The 23,709-nt window shown below is 53.0% G+C and overlaps 1 long non-coding RNA gene and 1 other non-coding gene across 2 annotated transcripts; one reads left to right on the top strand and one right to left on the bottom strand.

Annotated features, from left to right (window-relative positions):
* The first annotated feature begins 45 nt into the window (after positions 1–45).
* On the top strand, positions 46–23,509 carry LOC122691389. The gene is made up of 6 exons (XR_006340404.1): positions 46–112; positions 611–696; positions 2,403–2,472; positions 22,320–22,471; positions 22,702–22,857; positions 23,392–23,509. It is a non-coding gene; the product is annotated as an uncharacterized LOC122691389 (long non-coding RNA).
* Positions 16,922–16,994, bottom strand: TRNAE-UUC. Its single transcript has one exon. It is a non-coding gene; the product is annotated as a tRNA-Glu (tRNA).
* Positions 23,510–23,709: the final 200 nt, after the last annotated feature.

The raw sequence follows: 23,709 nt of genomic DNA on the forward strand, positions 1-23,709 counted from the left end.
GCGTGGTGGGGGGGGGCGGAGTGGCGGGGGGGCGGGGCCAGGGTGCGGAAGTAAAGGCGGGGCGCCGGGTACCTCCCCAGGCGATCCCTGGTGCGCTTACCCCAGGGCGAGGGTTAGTAGACCAGAGCCGGACGCGGGGTGCAGGCCGGGCGGGGCACGAGTAGGGGCGAGGTGCGGGGTCCGGGTACCGGCCTGGCAGCCGCAGCCCCAAGCCGTGCACCTCCGCACGCACAGTCACTCTTCCTCAGCCTGTGCGCCCTCTCGCTGTCTCTGCGCTTCGACCTTCCCTGCCGCCCAGAGAGGGCAGGGAAACCAGGCGGGGATGCGGATTCTGGGCGGACTGGCTGGGAGTGAGCCGGAAGGGACCTGCAGACCAGGCAGGTGCCCCGCCTCCAGGCTCCGGGCACGGGCGCATCCTCCGCCATTTCGCGGAGGGGGGAGGTGCGGTGGGTGCGCGGCCTCTCTGGCGGCCGAAGGTGGGAGGAGGGGAAGAGCCCCCGCAAGGGACCCTGAGCCGGCGCCTTCTGTGCACTCCAGGGGTGCGCCTGGTGAGTGGCTTCTGTAGTCCCTCTGGGGGTGTCCTAGCGTTAGTTTGTGAACCCCTCTTTAGGACTGGTCCAGCCAATGAAAACAGGGATCTGACCGGGCACACCTTTCAAAGAGACCTGGAGCCAGCGTTAACGGAATGCTTGGAGGGTAATACCCTTTCCCCCCCACCACACATTAGAGTTCTTAGGATGTGGGGCTGACAGGGTAGCAGAGCAAGTAACAAGAAGGAACTGGAGCCCAAAAGAATTTAATTTTTGCACCAAGAAATGATGCCTATAAACACATCTGATACTAAAGAGGGAAGACTCTGGGTCCCTAACATGGGAGGTCCTGGGGTGAGGGGGGAGGTGAGTACTAGGCTCCTGTGGGAAAAGTCCACTGTTCTCCTCCCACCTCCCAGCTGCCTTTTGAGGTCTGGCCCCCACCAGGGCACAGAGGAATGGGATGCACATGGGAGCTTGGGGTGGGAGGATCCCAGGTCCCTAGGCCTGAGGTGCCCCTATTTCAGGGTCTTTTCTTCCTGCTGTGCACAGAGCTGCGCCCTCCTGCCTGGCTGAGCTCAGAGCTGAGTAAGAGCTGTGCACATCACTGCAGATATGAAGTCAAAGTGAAGTCACTCGCCATGAGGAGGAGGAGCTGCCGAGACAGGCTGGCTGGGGGCTCTGCCCCCTGAGATGTCCAAGCCAGCCTGTTGGCAGAAGGCCAGGGCACAGTGCTATCAGCTCAGGAGAGCCACCCTGCGGCCACCAGACCTTATGTTGCCTGCCTCACCCTCCCAGGGCTTCAGGCTCTTGGACATCTGGGGCTGGAGTTGGCTGTGGGGGATTCCCCTGGGTGTGGGCGAGCTACCTCTGGTGCTAATAGTAACCACCAAGGCTGAGCTGCTCAGGCCTGTGCACAGCGAAGGGACCTGAGTTAGGAAGGGAGATCCCAAGAGAGACTTCTTTGTTACACACAGACTTCTGTGACAGGAGGATGCAGAATGAAGGGGGTGGCCTGGTGCATTCTTTCCAACTGGCCCCACCCTTGTGGAACTGCCCCAGCCAAGCCTTGGCTGACACTGGTCAGGCCGGATGTCCAGTCGTGCTCTGGGTGACCACCTCAAGGGCCCATTGGACACTGTGCTCCTGCCTGATCCCCTCAGGCCCTTCCACTCCTTCCCCACCACCACCCTTGGGGGTCTTGAGAGGACATCTAAGACTATGGTGGGGGTATTGCCTTCTTCTTAGAAAAAAGTCCAGGGAGCCTCCTATGTGTAGTTTTATCCCCGTCTGTGTATGTACACATGTATGCATGAGCATATACCTGTGTCATGTGCAGGACACGGATGTACACTCGCCCCCATGTGTATGCCCAGAGACCTGACCAGATAATCATCTAGGAGAGGGCAGAGGTGAAGCGTTGGGCTTTCTGGCCTTGGGTCCTGCATATCTATGAGACCCCCATGAGTCCCAGACAAGGCCCATCTCCACCAGGAGGCCTGACATCAACTCTTTGCCCCAGTCACCCTTCCATGGGCCACCCCAATGGAGTTGTTTTTCTCCTCTGAATTTCTGGCCCCACCTTGCTCTTTTCCCTTCCTTCCTCTGTTCTTCCTTTTCCTCCCTTGCCTGCTTCCCTCCCTCTTCTCTGGAAGAATCTCTTTTCCATTCCTCCCCACAGCACAAGAACCAGGCTAGCTGCATCACTGGGGCCTTGGGGTCTTCATCATGTACTAGAACATGGGAGTAATAATACAGTAACTACCTGGCAGTGCTGTGAGGCTGAACCCAAATGAAGCTTTGACAGAATCAGCACTGTTTCTGGTTGTCTAGAAAATGAGCTTTTTTTTTTTTTTTTGGCTCTTCTTCCAGGGGTCCTCTAAAGTCCAAGGTGCTGTCTGGATGTTAGGCTGGGGGCAGTGACCTGGTGTGAAGGTTGCAGGTAGGCTCTGAGTTGTATCGAAGCCATCTCTCTCTGGTCTGTGTGACCTCAGCATGTTTGCAACATCTCTGGGCCTCAGGAAAGCAGAGCTCTCTCCCTTTAGGTGCCTGAGGACAGGTGAATCCGAGGCAATGGGCAGGAGCTGTCCTTGTTATCACTGGTTCCCGTCAGCTGTGGAAGCTGAGCTGAGGCAAGAGTGGTCGGTGGACCTAGCTCAGGTAGCACAGAACACAGGTGACCCCTAAAACGGGCTGTCTGCTGCCCCAGCTCTGGCTTCCCACCTGCACAGGTAACAAGTCACACCTGCATGGGGCTGGCAGCCAATGATACCAGCCTGCAGGAGCCAATGCCTGTCTCCAGCCCTCCCCACAGGACCTACAGCTTTCTCAGTGGAAGGAGAGAGAGCCCTAGAACCCCAGAGTCCTCTTTGCCACCGCAGCACTTATCTGAGCATGTAATTACACATTCGGGAGTGGTGGGTTGATTTCTGCTCATACCTCACCCAGGCTTTGGGGGCTTTGCTCACATCAAGTCCCCAGCCCAAGGGTACCACTGGCTGGAGACCACTGGAACCTAATGGGGCCTCAGGCCTGGCAGTGCCTGCCTCTTGCCTCAAGGACACCAAAGAGAAGGACTGACCTAGCTTACAAGCAAGCCATAGCAGTAACAGGGAGCTCGAATTGGCCAGTCCAACAGGTATGACCTGAATGCTCTTTAGAAAAAACATCTCCCAGGGCAGTTTCATAATCTGCCTTGTAATGCAGATTTAGACAAGTTTTTACGAATGCACTTTTTAAAATAGGTCTTAATGGATCCTTTGCAGTAGTTACAGCCCATTGTGTAAATGCAAACAGAAGGTTTTTTGAAAACATGTATTATTGATCAGAAAGGCAGCAGCAATTAGAAGCCAGTATGTCATGTCATTCAATACACACTTCCTATACAGTCCTGCTTGTGCTCATTCATAACTTTCTGACAAATTATCCTGTCACTGGGAAGCCTTTTCTTTTCCCTTTTGCTTCTAGAAGCAAAGGCGAACCTCTCCATCAGTTATTAGCTAGAGGTGAATGAAAAATTAAGCTTACCTTTACCATCACAAAACCTATTTATGAATTCTCCAGTTTCCAGACTGAAATGACAAAACCTTCAGGTAAGATGGATGATGCCTCTCGATTTGTTCTGTGGCCCACAGTGGAAAAACAAAACAAAACTGGTGACAGGTAGCATATGCTACCTGTCATGTTCAGGTGGGCAGAATCACAAAGCCAGGGAGGTCTGCCTTGTGGCAGGGTTGCTTAGCCAGGGTCTACAAGGAGGGGCCTTGAATGTCCCTCCCTGGTCATGTAACCTAAAATGATCAACAAGCATGAAGTTGAGCCTTGTTTTTGCTCAAAAATTCACATCCGAGTCTGTATTTCACCTGATCTGCACATTTACCATTTACTCTTCTTGAAAAGTTCATCTATTTAATAAATACTTGCTGGGCACTATTTTCCCAGCACCCTTTTCAAACTACAGTGAGCTAAGCCAAGACCCTTCCTTTGGGGTGCTTCTCAAGGACAATCACCAACACATAAGGTACAGACACACAGAGCATTCACAAGTGACCCCAGATGGGGAGGGGCATGGGGCAGGGTGTCTGTCAGGGCGGATGTCCCGGGGAGTTGACTTTGGGCAAAGAAGACAGAGCTCTGGGGATGGTGCTGCCCACAGGGAGTGGGGGAAGTGACAGGGTGGGCCTTGGGGTTTCCTCTGTTGCCCCAGCAGGGATAAGGGGTCTTTGTCTCCCCATGAAGCACCTCCTTGGCAGCCTCACCTCACCCCTCTAGAAGGTGCAGTTCTGGTCTCTGAGAGGGTTACAGCCTGCAGGATTGGCAGAGTGAATGCTCTGACCCAGGCAATCTTTAGGAGTGGAAAATGTCTGCTGTGTTCTTGGTGTGCTGACAAATAGGAAGTCCATTGACTTAATGTCCTGTAATGGCTTCTGAGGCCTCCTTGCCCAGGATGGGGTGGGTGCAGCTCCAGGCACGGTGTGCTGCTTCTACATCCATCTCAGGCCTGCGGGTGCTGAGGCAGTGTGTGTGGGGGGGTGCCGCCATCCCTGGAAAGGAGGGGGAGGGGGGCTGGCCACCTGCCTGTGGGAGGGCATAACCTGTGTGGCTCCCCCAGCCACCTGTGCTTACAGACAAGCCCGCGAGCAGCAGGGCACTGACTGACCCCCGTTCTCCCCACCCCAATCCAGGAAGTGCTCCTAAAGACCTTGTTCAGTGATGGCAGCAGCCCCAGGTGGCCAGGGGAGGTGGGGAGTGCTGTCTCGGGTAGATCTAGGGTGCCACCATTGCTTCCTCTCTAACACCTCCCTAAAGGTGGCTATCTGAACCTAGGTGCATGGTTGGGAGGTAGCTCCCAGCTCTGCTGTAGACACCTCACCCAGCCCAGGTGGGCACCCCTCAGCACCCCTGTTTGCTGAGAAGCTGGCCAGCCTGGCCTTCATCCCCAGTGCTGTCCACAGAATGTTCTGTGATGGTGGTAACTTCCTCCTCTGTTCCATCCAATGTGAGGGCCACTAGCCAAGTGTGGCTGTGGAGCACTTGAGATATGGATGGTGCGACTCAGGAACTGAATTTACAATAATGTAAAATTAAGTAGTCATACATGGCTATGTACTTATTGGGCATTGATGCTCTAAGAAACACCTTCCCGGCTTTACCCTGGGGCTCCTGGGGGGCTGGGCAGGCTCCTAGCCCAAACCTCCCCCGCTGTGGGGAGAGCAGAGAAACCAGAGCCTGCTGAGTCCCAGTGGGCTGTCTGATCCAGCAGCTTCCACTCTGTTTCCTGGTGGATTGAAAGTGCCAGAGCCCCCACCCCCACCCTCAACAGCAGCAGTCTTGCTGGGGTTCCCCCTGGGCACACTCTCTCTCGTCCTGGGGAATCTTCTGTTCCCCTGCAGACCCAGCACCAAGCCTGACCACGTCTACTGAAACCCCTGCCTCCTGTAGGCAGAGTGGGCGTTGGAGGGCCCTGTTCTCAGGGGCCTCTTTGGAAAGGGGCTGATGAGCTCATGCATGTTAATATGTTGTGATGAAGGGCTGTCAGGGGACTCTGTGCAGCAGCCTGAGACCCAAGGGCTTGCTTGCTGGGGCTGGGAGCTCAGCATCTAGCCCCTCTCCAGGGCCTACCTCCCTCTGCTCCCGAGCCACCCTGCCTCCAATGGTCTCAGACTCCCTACGTGTTCTGTGGCCACTGACCTCCACTGGCTGTTCCTTCTGTCTTCCTGCCTGCCTCTGGCCCCCTCTGTTGTTCAACTCTTAATTGTCACTCAGAAGTCTGGGCTCCAAGATACCACTCTCCCTAGCCAATACTCAGATGCTCCATCTAAACAATTTGAAGGGAACCCAGTATGCTTCCTGGGTTTCCCTGGTGGCTCAGTGGTAAAGAATCTGCCTGCGTTGCAGCAGTCGCAGGAGACGTGGGTTTGATCCCTGGGTTGGGAAGATCTTTGGAGGAGGATATGGCAACCCACCCCAGCAACCTTGCCTGGAGAATCTCACAGACAGAGCAGACTGGCAGGCTACAGTCCATGGGGTCGCAAAGAGTTGTACCCGACTGAAGCAACTGAGCACACACACACACACACACGCAGTGTGCTTCCTGTTTTGTTTTTGTTTTTGTTGTTGTTTTGGCCATGCCCTGCAGCATGTGCGAGCTTAGTTCCCCAACTAGGGATCAAACCCATATCCCCTACATCGGGAGCATGGAGTCTTAACCACTGCACAGCCAGGGAAGTCCTGCTTCCTGGTTTAACTGTGCTGGATTTATCTCCCGGCCCTCTCCATGGGGACATGATGAGGACTCAGGGTGCTAGTTGGATGACCTGCTGTGAGGAATGGCCCTGGAAGCTAAGAAGACAGCCTGGGCAGAGGCACAAGGTGCATTCAGGAGGCAGGAGGTAGGGCAGGGCCATCTGCTGTGACAGCATCAGTCCTTACCGGTGCACACTCACACCCCTCTGCCCCCAACTCCCTCTGGGCTGCCTCCTTGGTGTGAACAGAAGCCTGTTGAGTCTGTAAACATCAGTGGAAAGGGTGACAGGAGCAGGGCTGGAGCCGGAAGACAATTCACAGGGAGGGAACAGGAGGCCCCAAATAAATCATTCAGGGCCTGACATTTGGAGCATTTGAGTTTGAGACCAAACACAGATGCCCTTTAGATAAATACATTCTTGAGACGTGTTCCACAGGAGAAGTTTATGACTTGAATAGGTTTTTAGTGTCAGATGAGCATCAGGAAGTGTTTTGTTGAGAGACCTTCTCTTAAAAGCTCAGAATCCTTCTCCTCCCTCTGACCCTTTAAACAGAAGGATACAGGGATCCTCAACAAGGGGAGCTTCTCTTTCTCCAGGTTCCCTGGGGATTGGCCCTGGGCTGGGATTGCTCAACTGAGGAAGGTTCTGGAAGGTTCTGAAGACCTCAGTGCTCCAGGCCAGCAGGGTTGGGGGTGAGGGTCTCTCAGGAAGCTGATTTAGAAGCATAGAAGCACCCTCCTCACTCAGAGCAGCTCTCCCACTCCCCACCCCCAATTCCTCTCTCCACAGAGGTCCACAGGAATGAGAAGGGCTCTGTGTGGAGATCGTGGGTCCCCCTCAAGCCTACAGAGGTTGGCAATTTTCTGTGGGTTGGAAACTTTACAAAGTTCCCCCACGCTGAAGCCCAGGAATACGAAGGAGCTGGGCTCACTGCAGGCCCTACGCCAGAGAAAGGAGACATGAGGAGAAGGTCAGATGCAATCATGTCTGGAAGCTTCTCCCTTCTGGCTTAGAGACAGGCCCCTACCTGCCCATCCCGGGCTCTGTCCCAGGACCTCCAGGGAGCCCTGCGGCTGCTCTCTGCCCAGCTCCAGCCCGGACACCAAGTAGCCACTGGTGGGGCTGCTTCTACTACCCTGTGTGTGCTGCTCAGCCCTTGCCCTGCCCCCCAAGACAGGGGCTGCATTGTGAGGGGTGGATGCAGTTGCAACCTCTGCGAATTGTAACCTGTCCTTGAATGAGGCTACCATGGAAGAACTCACCACAGATTGTCTGTGCTGTGACTCAGCCACACAGGGAGGCCCCCTGGCTGAGCCAGGCAGAACTTGGGCTTGTCTTTCCACCACACGTGGGTGTGGGTGGGCTGGGGGCACACAGGAAGGCCTAGGACCTGGCTCACGGAAACCACATGGATGGAACTGAAAGGAAGCCCATGTGAACTTTGTGGGCACAGCAGTCCACCTCCTAGTACAGCTGTGAGATGAGCACTCAGGTGGTGGGGGATGGGAGAGAAGGGACCACTGTGTCTGTGCTGTTCTCCACACAGGACATCTCCCGGGGGCAGGAGAAAGGTTCTAATCAATCAATACACCAAGACTCCACACTGATTTCAGGGAGGGCCCCTCGTTTCCCTTAGGTGACTTCTGAGGACACCCGGAACCACATTTTCAACCACTCCTATAACTGAGAAACTGCTGTAACTGAGAAACTGAACCTCGGCTTTTCCACGTCTGTGGATAATTCTGCCCTCCCACTCCGCCCCTCCATCTCCCACCCCCTAGCAATGGCCCTCAGAGGCCTGTCTCAGACCCTCTCTTTGCCCCAGATCCCTGGGGTCTCGTGGAAAGCTGATTCAGAAGCTTAGAAGCATCCTCCTCACTCACAGCAACTCTCCTTCCCCTCCCCAACCCCCACCCCCTCCTACCCACAGGAACCTGATGGCTGGTCTACAAGATGTATTTATCTAAATGGCCAGATCACTCCCTGTCCTAGTCATTTCATCCATGGCTGTGTCAGGCAATGAATGAACAGGGAGACTGATGCAGAGAGGCCGGGACTGAGCAGGCACCTGGGTGCCTGCTCTCCTCCCTACCCCCGCCCCGGGGCCCCGAGCTTACCTCCTTCGCTCCTGGGACTTGCCCAGACCCTCATCAGGAGTCCACCTCAGGGATGGAAGAGAAGAGTTTGGATGAAGCACCTATGATCTTCTAAAGCTTCGCTCCTGCCTCATAATTGTTTCCTTACAGGATCCAGACGCTTGGATACAGCTGATTCTCTAACACCATTCACAACCTTTTTTTGTTTTCTTCACGGTTGTCTTGGAAGCAGCTGCCCACAAATGCAAGCAGCCTTCGTCTTTGGGGGCTCCTGCGACCTTGCCTATGGTGGGGGGCAGGAGGGAGTGACCTCTGTTTTATTTCCCAGGTGGATACCCAGGCTGCAGAGGGGCTTTGCCTGGTTACCCATTTGTATCTGTAATTTATCAGCAATCTCAAAATCCTAAAGGTTGAATTATGCATGTCTGACCCCTGGAAGAAAAGCTGAGTGAGGTTTCCCTGGGAGGCAAAGCTCTGAGGCCTGAATCATCTCTCCTAGAAGAGGAGGCCGGCCTTGAGTGAGCACAGTGGGAATGGCTCATGGCTGTGGAGAACCTACATGGGGGCAGCCCTGGACTGGAGCTTCTAACTCATTCAGGGTCACAACACCCGCCTGGGTGGGAGCAGTGCCCCATTTTCCAGGCAGATTGCTGAGGTGCAAACCCAGCTGTTCCTTCTCTGGGCTTCTTGCCCTCACTTCACTGTTGGTTTCCAAATTCTAGTGCAAGGCTGGTCAAACACACTGTGAGCCTGCCCCCCAGGTTCTAACTCTGGGTGTGGGGGTAGGGTGACACATTGTCCTCGGGACTAGATCCCTGGGGCTGCTGATGCCGCTGGTACCCGGCCCACTGGGTGGGGATCAGCTGCCCAGAGCATGGTGCAATGGGAGAGACACAGGTGAGGATCTCAAAATGGAAGGTGCCTGCTTCACTCTGCTGCTCGCACGCCCTGTTCCCAGTGAGCCTCCCCTCCTCTGTGTCTCCTCCCTTTCTGCAGCCTCCATCTGCCCCTGGCTGATGCCCATGGCCCTGGCTTTGCTGGGAGCCCACCCAGAACTCACCTTCTCTGCTCCTCTTCAGGGACCCACCTGTGTTTGCAGACAGCTGTCTCCTCCTAACACCCGTTTTTTTCAGCTGGGTCCCTCATGGGAGACTCAGACCCGACTGAGTCCACTGGGTGATCCAGCACACTCACTGTGCAGGTAAAGGGTGGTCATCTCTTTGTTTTGGCTGGATTCTACTGCCATCCAACTCTTGCATGGGGTGGAGCTTCAGAGAGTCTCCAGCAAACATGATTCTCTCATCTGCAAAGCAAGTGGGCTGTCACCATCACCCAGAACATGTCTGCTCCATTCCTCTGCAGGGACACACCTGTATTTGCAGACAGCTTTCTTCCCCTAACACCCATGTCTTCAACTGGGTCCTCAGAGCAAGACGGTTATTGCCATCATCCTGATGACCACGTGTTTGGCTCTCGGGGACCTGGTCTCTGCCAAGCCATGGTCCCTTGACAGAGGCTAATTCAGGTCCTGTGCATGGCCAAGGGGGACTGGGGAAAAAGAGGAAAGAGAGGATGCCAGGGGACTCTGCCCCTTAGTCAGAGGCTCACAGGCCCCTCCAGACAGCGCATATACATGGCAGTGGTGGTGCTGGCAGCAGTGACTCTGGCTGGCCTGTGCATTGTTATTTCCAAAGACCGAGTCTTTGAAGCAAAGGAATTTTCATTCCTTTTACATTAATGAAAAAACTTGCAACCAGAGGAAGCACCCCACTAAATGACTGATGCTCCACAAGATACGCACTGTTCAGAAATGTCTCCTAGTCAATGAAGAAGTCAGTGGAATAAATAGTCAGTGGAATAAAAAGTAATCTGGCTACTCTAGGAATTAATATAAAAACATCAGATGCAGGATTTATAAGGGATGCCACCTCCAGCTAACCCTCCCTGGGTTAAATACCCCAAGGATGATGATTTACATCCTGTGCTGCAGGGCTCTGCCAGCATAATCGATAGGGGTGAGAAATGGGGCCACCCGGCCATGCTTGCCTGCAGGGCTGGGGAGGGGAACTGAGGGGGCACAGGGCAGCCCTGCAGGCTGCTAGGAGCAACAACCCACTTGAGCTGTCTGTCCTTTCTTCCCCTTCCTCTGCCTCACTGGTGAGCTCCAGACCCGTGGCCCATGTGTTTCTGGAAGCCTGGGCCATGGTCCCACTGGTCCTCACCCCTATGCCCAGCTCCTCCAGGCCTACAGGAGGCGGCCTAGGGAGAGGAGGGCAGGGCAGGCTGAGCCAGGTGCTGCCAAGACCAGAGCAGTGGGACCCGCACCCCAACCCTGGAAGCCTGGGCAAACCTCCTGACAGTAAGCAATCACACAGCCATCTTTGCTCTGCAAGAATTACTGTCCCCAAGTCTTGGTTTAGGGTGAAACTTGCCTAAGCAACTATTTATTCCCACTGTCCCAGACTTAGGATCTGCTGTTGGATTTAAGCCCTTGTTGGGCATTCCTGGGGTGCTTCCCTGAGGGAGCTCCAGGCTGGGGCTCGTGCCCGGAAACAGATGGGCCTCACTGCAGCTACAGGGCTGGCTTCCCTGCTGTGCTAGGTGAGATGTGCATCATCCCCACTCCTCCATGGTGAGGGCTATGCCTGCTCAGTTTTGCCCCAGTGTGCACCAGCCACACTTGGCGGGGGCTGGGCAGTGGGTTGGACCAGCCGGTGTCAGGGCCAGCCAGGCTGCCCCTGGGGGGTGGAGCGGGGGGCAGAGGAATATCCTGTCATCTGGCCCTTGATGTTGAGGCCCCAGAAGAGGCAAAAGCAAGGAAGACAAAGTGTTTACTTACTCCTCAGCCCCTCCCTGCCAAGCCTCCCATGGTCCCTCAGCCACACTCTCTACTCTGGAGTTGCAGCAGCTGTTGGGGGAAGGGGCACCAGCCTCTCATCATGCACTGCCAAGCCCTCTGCTCTAGCATTAAGCCTAGTCATTGCCCTTCAGGAGTGTCATCTTCTTCTCTGACCATCCAGCCCTCAAGGGAAATTCCTGTAGGGCTGGCAGTGAGGAAAGTCTGCGGGAAAGAGAAACTAGGGTTCCTTGTTCTTGATCCCACAAGAACCTGGCCCTTCCCCGGGAGGCCTACTGGTGTCTCCTTAGCACATCCACCCTGAGCAGCCTGGCTGAGTGCCCCGGTGTCCGCCACACTTCTGTTCACACCCACACTGAGTGGGCCCAGCACAGGCCTCCATGCCTCATGTGAACTAAAGCCAGGGACAAGTGACCCTGAGCAATCTCAGGGACAGAAAGGCCCAAAGGGACCACTCGGTCTAAGCCTTATCACAGAAAGACTGAGGTTCCACTGAGACTGGCCAAGGCCACAGGGTAAAGCTGGCCTCCTGGCCTGAGGGCAGTGCCCTCTGCCCTCTGCCTGCCAAATCACCCTGATGCTGGTCTAGGCTACTGTGCAGTCATCCTCAGTCCTACTAAAGGGAGAAACATAAACTCAAATACGATTTTCATTGTATCAGGAGTTGAATGGTGTCCCCCCAGATCCATATATTAGAGTCCTGACTCTGTTAGCTTAGAATGTGATCTGATTCAGAAACAGGGTCTTTACAGATGTAATCAGGTTAAAATGAGGTCACTGGGGTGGGCCCCAATCCAATATCACTGGTGTCCTTATAAAAAGAAGGAATTTGGACAGAGTCAGGCCCAGAGGGAAGGTGAGGTGAAGAGACATAAGCTGAGGAGAGAGCCCGTCGAAAGATCCTCCCATCACAGCCCTCAAAGGAACCAGCCATGATTTCAGACTTCCGACTCCAGAACCGTGAGATAATAACAAGCCATGCAGTCACCGGAAACTGATGCAGACTGGAAAGAAGGTCCTGGTAATGAACATAGAGCACTATTAATTTTACTTTTTTTGGGGGGGTGCTTTTGGTGTTTCAGATTTTGCTGTTGTTTAGTCACTAGTCGTGTCTGACCCTTTGTGACCCCATGGACAGTAGCTTGCAGGCTGTTCTGTCCATGGGATTTTCCAGGCAATCATACCGGAGTGGGTTGCCATTTCCTTCTCCAGTTCCAATTATTTGTATGCTTTTAGTTTTCATTATGAATTCACAAACTGGGGTGTATTTATCAACGGTCAGAGACTCAGGAGAGGATGCTGATGGGGAAGTCTGCTCAGTGCATTCCAGGAGCTGAGGCCCTCCTGGGATGTGGGTTCCCAGGTTGCTGGGATAGAGGGCAGAGAATTGCTGGATATGTGTGTGGGCCACTGAAGTGTGAAATGGATGAGGACACTATAGCCCACATTTCCCGCTGTCTTAGTGATGTTTTCTGTCCACACTGATGGCAGTGACCTTGATCAGGAACCCCATGGTGACCCATACAGGGCACCTCCATCCAGCCAAAGAGATGGAAGCAATGGGCTACTGAGTGCTTGCTTGTCCCTTCACATAAAAACAGGTCAGTGTTGTTCTAGTGAAAAGGACTTTGTGGGCATTACTGCTGTAGGCGTAATCACACAATATGAATTCTAAACAAAATCACAGACCCCCATTTGGTGAAACTTATTCCAGGGAATTTCAGTGTATTGTTTGACACCCTGTTGACTCACACTGCTTAGTGCATTTTTGCTCTCACAGCAGCTCTGTCACTACTGGGTTTCAGTGGAGGCTTAAAAAAAGCAATTTCTCTGCAGGCCACAGCTCTAAGATCACAGGAGGGATTCACAGACCTCACAACCTTTGGGAAAATGACCAAATATCAAAACTAATACCAAACATTTTGCTACCAAGAAGACATTTCCCATTAAACAGAAACCCCCAGGGACTTCCCTGGTTGTCCAGTGGTTACAAATTCACCTTCCAATGTAAGGAGTGTGGGTTTGCTCCCTGGTCGGGGAGTTAAGATTCCCACATGCCTTGAAGCAAAATAAGTAAATAAAACAGAAGCAATGTTGTAAATATGAACTTTCCTGGTGGCTCCAGACAGTAAAGGACTTGCCTGCAGTGCAGGAGACCTGGGTTTGATCCCTGGGTTGGGAAGATCCCCTGTAGAAGGAAACGGCAACCCACCCCAGTATTCTTGCCTGGAGAATTCCATGGACAGAGGAGCCTGGCAGGCTACACCATGGGGTCGCAAAGAGTCAGACACAACTGAGTGATTAACACTTCCACTTTCAATGCTGTAACAAATTCAGTAAAGACTTTTTAAATGGTCCACATCAAAAAATCTTAAAAAAATATAAATAGAAACCACTTCCAGGAATGAGACACTTCCTCTCCCACATATGGCAGACCCTCTGGAGTAGCTCTCACTGACCCAAATGTACTAGAGCTCCCCCAGGACAAGGAACTCTGTGTCCACCCATATTCTCAGTCGGTCATCCACAGAGCAGGTGCTGCATCCCTGGGTCAGAGAAATTCAGGGAAGTCCAAGAGATCATCAAGGGCAGCATTCTCACTGTCTATTACTCAATAACAAGCCATCCCCAAACTGTCTTAAAACAACACCGTTATTTCTTTTGCTCACGAGTCTATAACATGGGCAGTCCTCAGCAGGCATATCTTGTCTCTGCTGCACTCCGCTTAGCTTAGGGTGGCTCACAGCAGGACTGGAATCACATGACTTGTGTCATGTAGAATCACATGGACTTCCTCACATGACTGTGTGTGGTGCTGGTTGCTAGCCCAGACCCTCTGCCTTCACTGGAACTGTCCACCAGGGCACAGACATACAGCCCTGTAGGAGCTGGGCTTCCTTAGAATACGGCGGTCAAAGTCGTATCACCTTCTGTATCCTTGTCTCCAAAGTCCCCCTGCATCCCTCCGTCACATTCTATTTATCATAGCAGTCACAAAGTCCAGCCCAATTTCTAGGAGAGGGGAAACAGAATCCATCTCTGGATGGGGGTGGTGGTGGCAGGATTCTGGAAGAGCCGGCAGGACAGAAATATTGCTGTGGTCATTTGCAGCCTGCGACATCCTGGTCCAGAGGTCACACTGGGGAGTCTGGGTCAAGGGGGCAGGTTCCCAATGTGGTCCACCATCAGGAGTTAGGGACAGAGTCCAAAAATGCCTCCCTACTGCTCCTGAAGTGAGTCTGAGCTAACACTGAACAGGCCACACCTGTGTCCCCTTTGGCTCCGTAGGCCCATCGGCACAAAGACCAGCAATAATCCTCTCTCAAGACTCCTCAGCTTCAGCTGTCTGTAATGCCAGGACTCTCTGATCTATGGAATGAGTCATCAGTGGCATCTCCTTCAGCAAATGACCCATTCAAAGGGAAGATTTGTTATGCCTGGGGCATTTTATGAATGTTGTTGCTTTGTCTGGCAAGCTGTGATTCCATTAGGAAAAACAGCCGGCATGAGATGATGCTGCCAGGGCAGATGCTTGGATCGAGGGCACATGGGGGGGACCGGTGGCCTGTACCATGGCTGCTTCCTCCCACCTACCTGAGGGGGACCCTGGGTGCTCAGCTCCTCCCAGCCAAATCATAGAGTGGAGGTTGCAGGCTCAAGCTTGCACTCTACATTTGTGACACCTGTGTGAGACAAAACAACCCTGAGCTGGGCTCCCCTGGACCCCAACACAAGGGAGGAGCTGGCCAGGCTGCAAAGACAGCTGTCTGCACCCAGCACCCAGGCCCATGCCCTGGTCTTCCACTGCCTGGTATGGGTGAGTGTGCACCACCACCTGAGGCCTGTGCACCTGTTCACAGGTGACACTCACCTGGCAGCGACAGGCAGCAAAGGGCTCAGCTTCAGGAGTGCTGGATGCCAGGGGCACACCCTCTCCTCCTTCCCTTGCTTTCCCCATGAGGCCTAGCACAGTGCTGGGCACACACAGGGTCCTGTGGCCTCCTGCTCATTCTCAGAACAGGTCAAGGAAGACATGGACCTCAGGGTCTCTGAGACGGGGCAGAGTGGGCTGTGGCTGTGATGCTAGGCAGGGCTGCTATGAGGACCCCAGAGGGCTGGGGTGGGTGTGTTCCTACCCCTGGTTGGAGTTCCCTCCAAATTCTGGATCAAACTATTGGATCTGAGACTCAGAAGGGACTGCAGCCATCTCCAAGGTCAATGGAAGAAAAGGGAGCACTTGAGTCCTCAGAAAGTGAGGGTCCTGGGCTCCTTGGAGCCTCTTCCACTCCTGGTCTGACCCCCGCATTTCTCTCCTTGTCACTAATCCCCATGGCCCCTCCCAGAGATTCTGTCCAATTACTGAGCCCTTCCTCAGCTGCAAACCCCCTGTCATCAGTGCAGAAAGGGTTCAAAGTGGTGCCTGCCCCAGGGTGGGGGTGAAACAGAGCAGGGTATGGGCGAGGGCTCTGGGAACTGAGTGTGATAAGGACAATCCACGGACATCTCTCTTCCTCTTCCCAACACTGCCCCCCAAATGTTCCTATTCACCCGGCAAAGCTCGACCTTGCGTGGCCCAGTTTTCTGCCTCCCCCGAGTCCTCGCCTGGCTGGAGGAGGTGAGGGAAGCTGTCTGTGTTCAGGACCCTCTCTCCACAACAGTGGTCTCAGCCACCCTGGTTGCTCGCTCCCTGTCTTCTGTGCCTCCGCAGCCCTCACAGCCACCTCCCTGGGCCTCCAGATCTCTTAGAAGGACCTACTCAGCCTTTTCCAGTCCGTCTGCACCACCCACTCAGTCACAGCTCCTGAGCCTTGTGCATCGTCTTGCTGCAGCTTGAACCCACTTCTCAGGCTTCCTGGATCACTCCCTGTCAGAACATGCTGGAATGCTCCTCATCTTCAAACCCAAACTCCAAGACCTTGTGCCTATCCCTTATTCCTTGGCTCTTTTTCTGGGGGGAGGAGGGGCCTCATTGCTCGCAGGATCTTTGTTCTCCAACCAGAGATTGAACCTGTATCTCCTGCAGTAGAAGCATGGAGTTTGAACCACTGGACTGCCAGGGAATTCCCTCGGCTCTCTTGACAGGTGTTATCTTTGTAACCACCTCCTTTTCTGGCCCCTGTGGTCCCTGCAGCCCCCTGCAACCCCTGTGGGCCCCGCCCTGCCCTGACTCTGGCTTTGTCTAAGCCTGAAAGCTGAAGGACCTCCACCCAATGGGCCAGAAGTGACCCTCTGCTGTCCACGTACACTCAGCTCCTGGCAGCACTGGACTGCTCCTCCACCTGCCTGCACACCCGCACCCCCTCCTCCACCCCCATCCCCAGGCCTCTCCTCACTTGGCTTCCTGGATACACCTCCTCCTCTTCTTCATCTGTGTGCCTTCCTTGTCTCCATTACTAAACATGGATGTGTTCACAAAAGATCCCCAACCTGGGCCGTCAGTTTAGCCCACACTGACTCCTCAGTGACCGCATCCAGACCCAGCTTGAAACCCAGTCCACCCCACCCCCAACACTCTCCTCCATCCCCCATCTATTCCCAGCCTCTCCTCCCCACTAAAGTCCACTCACTAAGCTGCCTGCCCTCCATGGACTCTCTGCATGGCCCCCAGAGGGCATCTCAGGTTTAATGCATCAAAAGTAAACTTTTTTTTTTTTTTTTTGTGGCTGTGTCATGTGGTTTGCAGGATCTTAGTTCCCCAAACTGGGATTGAACCAGTGACCTCAGCATTGAAAGTATGGTGTCTTAACCACTAGACTACCAGGGAATTCCCAAAAACAAACTCTTAATTTCCACTTTTCCCATCCCCAAATCTTGCTTGTCCTTCACTTATTCCCATCTTAGTAAAAGGGTTCATATTCACTCAGTTTCTCAGGACAAAGACCAAAGAGTTACAAGTGATTCCCTTCTCTCTTTCATACCTTGAATCTGACCCAACGGCATGTTCTGCTGGGTCTCCAGAACATACTCAGAATCTCATCCGTCTGCGTTGGTCCAAGCTGCTGTCCTCTCCAGGCTGTCACAGTGGCCTCCTTCTCAGGCTCCCACCATTGTTTCATCCCCTTCCCACAGTCCCAGAGGGGTGCTGGGGAAAAACTCAGCCCGTTGCATGGAGCAGGCAGCTGAGGTCCCAACCCCACCAGGGTGGAATCTCAGCAGCTGCACCAGATCACCTGCCCCTGAGCCTGCATCCTGAAGGGTAAGTAGTCCACAGCCAGCTCAGATGGGTGGCTGTCACCCATCTGATGCTCACCCACCAACCTCTGCTCACCCCACCTCCCTGACCTCAGCCTCCCCCTGCCTCCTCCTCCCCTCCCTCTTCTCCTCCTTCTCACTCCACTTGGGCTTCTCCAGCCTGTTGTAGGTGTGTGCTCAATTGCTCAGTCGTGTCCAACTCTTTGCGACCCCATGGACTGCAGCCCACCAGGCTCCTTTGTTCATGGGGATTCTTCAGGCCAGAATTCTTGAGTTGGTTGCCATTTCCTCCTCCAGGGGCTCGTCGCCTCTTAGGGATAGAGCCCTTGTATCCCTTGTTTCCTGCATTGGCAGACGGAGTCTTTACCACTGAGCCACTTGGGAAGTGCCCCGCCCACCCCACGACTGCTCTTCTTTAAATATAGCAAGCCTGTTGGTACTGGGGACTCTGCACTGGCTGTCCCTTCTATCTGGGAGATGCTTGCCCTTGACCTCTCCTTCACTTTGCCCAGATGTTGGCTCAGATGTTCCTCAGTGGCCATGCTCTAAGAAGCAGTCTCCCATGCTCTCCCTGCTCCACTGGGCTTTCTTTAGAATCCTGTTATGTTTGCATGGTTATATTTGTTGGTGTGCTTTGCACGTGCATGTATGGGTTTACATGAATGTAAGCTTCCAAGAACAGGGAGTTTGCTCTTTTGTGTCCCTAGTGCCTAGAATAATACTTGGAACATAGTAGATGCTCAAATAGCTGTTGATTAACTCAGTAAATGAGATGATGTTGCATCCACATCAGGACATGTGGGTTCCTGGGCCTTCCCAATAGCTGTGTGCTATTCCACAGGTGGACATGCTCAGGTTTAATTATCTGGCCCCTCACTTGAGGACATTTATCATTCTTATTCTTTTGCTACAATAAACAAAGTTTCATTGCACATCTTTGTACACCCATCTTTGCATTTATGTGTGAATATAGTGAAAAATCAACAATTACAGGCTCTGCACTTGCTGGATCAAGGAGTGTGTGCATTTAAAGCTTTGGTAGATAATCCTAAATTGTCACCCAAAAATATTTTTTACCAAATTATGATTTTTGAATTTTTAAAATATTTGAAAATCCATATGTCAAAGAATGAATTAACCTCACTCCTTTAAAGAGCTCTTGAAACTGAGATCAGGCTCTGCGACTGAGTGTCATTTCACAAGGGTGAGACTGAGTCTCAGGGAGGGCATAGGGACTGTCATTCCTTGGCCATGGCCATGGTAGTCAACACACTCCAGCCCTGGGGTCCCACACCCTAGCCTCTTTCACCCTTACAGAAATCAGCCTTCAGTGCCTGTCACTGGCTGACTTTGGGAAAATTTAAGGACAGTCACTGAGAGTGGAGGGCTGTTATTATTCTGTATTGTCAGGAACTTCCTGAAGCACCAACCCAATAAGGATCTATTCAATGCTGGCTATGTGCTGCAACAGTGTGGACACAGCCTTCAACAACCCAGAAAAGCTTGGCCTTCAAAGAGCTTGCAGGGCATTCAAGGAGACAGATAATGAACAGGAGAGTACGTCAGATGGGAAGGAAGGATATGAGAAAGCCAAACCAGCAGAAACCGTATGACTGCCAGTTTCAGACAGGGCTTCAGGTCTTCACACCTCTGAGTTCTCACACTCTTGTGCAGCTCCCTCCCTCCAAGTTTGAACTGGACCTGGGACTTTCTTTTAATGACTAGGAAAGGCAGAGTGATGGGCTGGCACTACCAAGACTAGGTTACAAATGCCTGTGAGGGGACTTCCCTGGCAGTCCAGTGGCCAAGACTCTGCACTCCCAATGCAAGGGGCTCAGGTTCAATCCCTGATTTTGGAACTAGATCCCACATGCTGCAACTAAAGATTTGGCACAGCCAAATTACTTAATTAAAAAACAAACAAACGTCTGTGAGTCTGTCTCACTGGCACGCCCTCCCTTTCCCCTTGCTCACATTGATGTTTTGAGCAGCACAGGAGGGCCCATGTGCCAGGGACTGAGGGCAGCCTGGGAAGAGACAATTACTGCCCACAGCCTCATAAGACAGCCTTATGCAGACCCAGCCCTGAAAGGACCCCAACCTAGCTTGCCTGAAGTTATGAGAGACCCAGAGGAATAACAAGACCACACCCATATTCCTGACCCATAGAAACTGTAAGATAAACATGCAAATACTGTCTTTAAGCTTCTACGTTTTGGGCTAACTTGTTACTCAGCAATAGCTAACTCACACAAAGGGGAATAGAGAGTGCCAGGGAGGTGATGCAGTTTAAAATAGGATAGGAGGGAAGGAATTATTTGAGAAGACTTGAAGAAGGGGGAGACTGAGCCTTGGGATTCCAGGGGCAGAGTTGGATTTTGGATGGCAGTTACAAGGGTGGCTGGAATAGAGTGAGAGGGGCAAGAGGCAGGGGCAGGAAAAAGATGGATGGAAGGATGTCACGCTAGCATTTTTTTTTTTGACCCTGAACTTGGGCAAAGGGGGATTTTAAGACTTTGAGCAAATGCACATTTCAACAGGGTCCAGGTGGGTGATAGGTTTAAGGGAAGGTGGAGGGTAGCAGGGAGATGGCCAGAGGTGTCAGGTCCCCAGTTTACATGAAAGGTGACCATAATAATAGACGTAGGGTGTGAGGGAAGAGTTCCTACATCTAAGGGGTGGGGTGTAGGGGGCAGGTTTGGGGAAACCTGGCGGTTGGGGTTCACAGGCCCAAGATGCCTGTCCGACCTTGAGGCGGAGGGCTGAGCAGGCAGTTGGGTCAGGCAGTGTGTACAGTATTTAAGGCCACAGGACAGGAGTGAGCGTGGGGGTAGGTGAGGAGAGGACCAAGGGGTGGGAGTGAGGCAGGGAGTTTGTAGTCCAGCCAAGGACAGCATGGGACCAAAGTGCTGGGTTACCGAGAGTTGAGGCTGAGCACTGACTTAGCAACTGGGACGGTCAGTGTAGAGTGAGTCCAACAGAGGCCTGTCTGAAGGACGAGGAAGTAAGCATATTTGGATCTGGTGGGAACAGACACAGTGTGTCTGCAGAGGGACACACTCAGGACACAACATCAAGGGAGGGAGTGGGAACCAGGCCCAAGACAGGGAGAGGGCAACAGCCCTGGGAGCTGGTGGGGAGTCAGGGCATCTGGTCCTCGGGAAGTTCCAAGGACCCGGGTGCCCCTGCAGTTCATGCCTGCCCCCGGCCCCCCACCTCACTAGCAGACTAGTTACCCTGGGGGTATCAGCAGGGCTGGAGATAAACTGGGCAACTGCCTTCGGAATTTCCTGACCTGGATGAGGTTCAGCCTTTAATCTCATGTTGTATCTATAGCCTTGTCTCATGTGGTTTGTGAGAAGCTGGGGAAAAAAAAGAAAAGGGCTGATAAGCTTCACAGAGGGGAGGAGAGACCAACCCAAGACGTTTTGAGTGAGCTCCAAGGTGCCAGTGAGGGGAAGGACAGAGACTCAGGGGGCATGGGTCTGAGCTGAGGGTGCAGCCAGGGGATGCCGAGTGTGCCAGGCTGCAAGACCAGCCCCGGTCAGACACCCGCTGTGGGGCTGGACTTCCCAAGCCTGTTTCTCCATCAGACAAATGGCGTGCCTGGGAACACCACCTCACAGGCTGTAGAGCAGGAGCAGGAGGTGGGCAGGGAGGGACCTTGTGTCCTTCTGGGAGAGGGACTCAGGTGGCACCAGTGGTGGGGGGTGGGGAGAGTGCCCTGGAAAGTCGAAGTGTTGCTCTGTGTGATGGGTGGGAGGGTGGTGCAAAATCGTATCTGTGAAAGTATAAACCTACCACTGAACTGAGGAAAAATGCCGTCTGAAACAGCATCTGCTTCCCTTCCTCTTTGTCTGGGCCCAAGAGGATTTGCTGCCTCTCAGGGGCCAAGAAAGCAGGTAGGAAGAGCAGGATGCGAGGGCTGGATGTCTTGACAAATTGAATTTTCCTTCTTTTCTGGCCTCCTGGGGGAGATATTGTGTCCTGCATTGATGCAAATGTGTTCAAAGTGCACTTTCCACAGACTCAGAAATAACGAGCTGCCTTTCCGCTGAGGCCTGGGACCATGGCAAGGACCCTTTTGCTGAAGGTGGCCCGTGGCTGGTCACAGAATCTGTGGCTGGCACAGCGGCAGAGTCCAGGTGCCATGATGGGTGAGCCAGGGGAGCCTGCAGAAGGCATGCAGAGAGCAGCAACCCCAGGAAGCATCTAATATACTCCTTTTGCTGTGGGGAACCAGGGCCCAGAGAAGGCACTGAGCTGCCTGGGGCAGGCAGGGAGTCCTGGGCACCTGGCCTGCTTCTCCCTGCCCCACCCTCCAGGCCGTCTCAGACCAGGTTTGCTTCTGGGAAGGAGCAAGGAGCTGTCAGCCAGCAGTTGGTCTTCAGCCAGGAGTTTGGGCTTTGGCCAGGAGTTGGTATTTGTTAAAAGAGATGGAAAAGGTGAAACTGTTATCAAGAGGCAGTATCTGAGGGCTGAGTTCACTGCAGGGTCTCAGGAACTAGATAGCATCAGCCTGGCCTGCTCAGAGGACATGAAGGAAAACTAGGGCAGTCACACATGGGAGTCGCCTACTCTCCAGCTGGCCTGCCCAGTGCTCCTGAGAGCCCGGAAGATGGAAAACAGGTTAACAAGTCCGGGAGGAAATGAGCAGAGATGCCTTTGCTGCCAAGGGCTTGGTTCAGCAACCCGATTGCTTCTGGCTTCCTCACCGGCCTGAGGCTGGTAGTGATGGCCATTTCTGGCAGAAGGATGTCTGGGTTTGAAAGTTGGAAAGGAGTTCTTTGGAAGCCTCGGATCCTGGTCTGCATGGTTCTCAGCTTTGCTGTCTCAAGAAAATGTGGGCTCCCAGGTGGTCCCCATGGCTCAATATTTGCCTCTTGTTTCACAACAGGTGGGCCTCTATTTAGATGGAACCCAAGAGCGGAAGAGGGTTCTGCTGCTGAGAAAACGTTTGGTGAACTTCACTACCCACTCCTGATTCACTGAACATGGTCACGGATATTCCTTTCATGGGATAAAGAAAATAGTGGCAGACTCGGCAAGGTCATTCTTACCTTCCTTTCCCTTATGATCTGCACTAATTGCGGCTGGAAAGCTAATTAAATTCCCAGCCTGTCTTGAACTAAGTGTGGTCAAATAATACAGTTCTAGTAAATGAGATATAATTGGCAGTCAGCTGGGGGGTTCTGGGCAGACTTGTTTTCTTGATTAAAGAGCCATAGGTGGCTGGTATTTCTAATTTTCTCTCCATTTCCCTTTTTCCTGCCTTGCAGGTGGATATGACACCAGGAGTTGTGGCAGTCATGTTGTAACACTGAGGCAGAACACATGAAAAAGAGGCAAAGTCCTTATGGAGACAGGGCTTGACATGGCTGAGCTGTTGAACCTAGGCCAGCAGCTGTCAACTCACAGGCCTCTTGTAATCTGAGGTAAAACCAAGCTTTATTTGTCTAAGCTGTTGTGTTTGGAATTTCTGCAGCTGAAAGCACTGCTGGCTAATGCACACCACTATGACAAAGTATCAGCCAGCATCACAGGTGACAGTGAAACCCTACCTGCATTCCCACTACATTTTGAGATAGGGGTGTGTTCGCTGTAACCACCAAGAATGATAACAATACAAATAACATTTCTGAGTATTCATTACATGCCAACAACTATCCTAAGCAGTTAGCATATTGGCTCATCTGATCTTCCAACAATCCCGTGGGGAACGTTTTACAGGTGTCAAAACTAAGGCACAGAGAGGTTGAGGGAACTTGCTCAAGTTAGTAAGCAGTGAGCCAAGATGTGAATTCAGAAAGTCTGGCTCCAGGATCCATCCTCACAGTCACATGTGATACTCACCCTCTCTCTCTCTACAATTAAGAGTCAGGGGAGACCAGCATAGCCCTGATCGAGGCTTCTTGTCCTGAGCTTCATGGCTGCCTCATTCCTTCCTTTCATGCACTTCTCCGGGGAAGCCAGCTACCTGCTAAAGGAGGGTGGAGAGCCAGGATCAGAGCTGGAGGAACTGCGATCTGAAATGTTTGACAGCCTCGGGCTGGGGCAGCCTTTGGGGCTACTTCACAGACAGCCAAGACCCCTCCTCTGCTCCAGGGCATGTATGAGTGAACACTGTCAATATTTTTTCTCTTCCTTCTCCCATTTCCCAAGTTGATTAACCCCACTTCTGATGAACATCTTTTTCATTTATTTTTAAAGCTACTTTAGTATTCAGTAATGGTGAAGGCAATGGCACCCCAGTCCAGTACTCTTGCCTGGAAAATCCTATGGACAGA

Source organism: Cervus elaphus, unplaced genomic scaffold (genome assembly GCF_910594005.1).
Source record: "Cervus elaphus unplaced genomic scaffold, mCerEla1.1, whole genome shotgun sequence".
NCBI classification, from domain to species: Eukaryota; Metazoa; Chordata; class Mammalia; order Artiodactyla; family Cervidae; genus Cervus; species Cervus elaphus.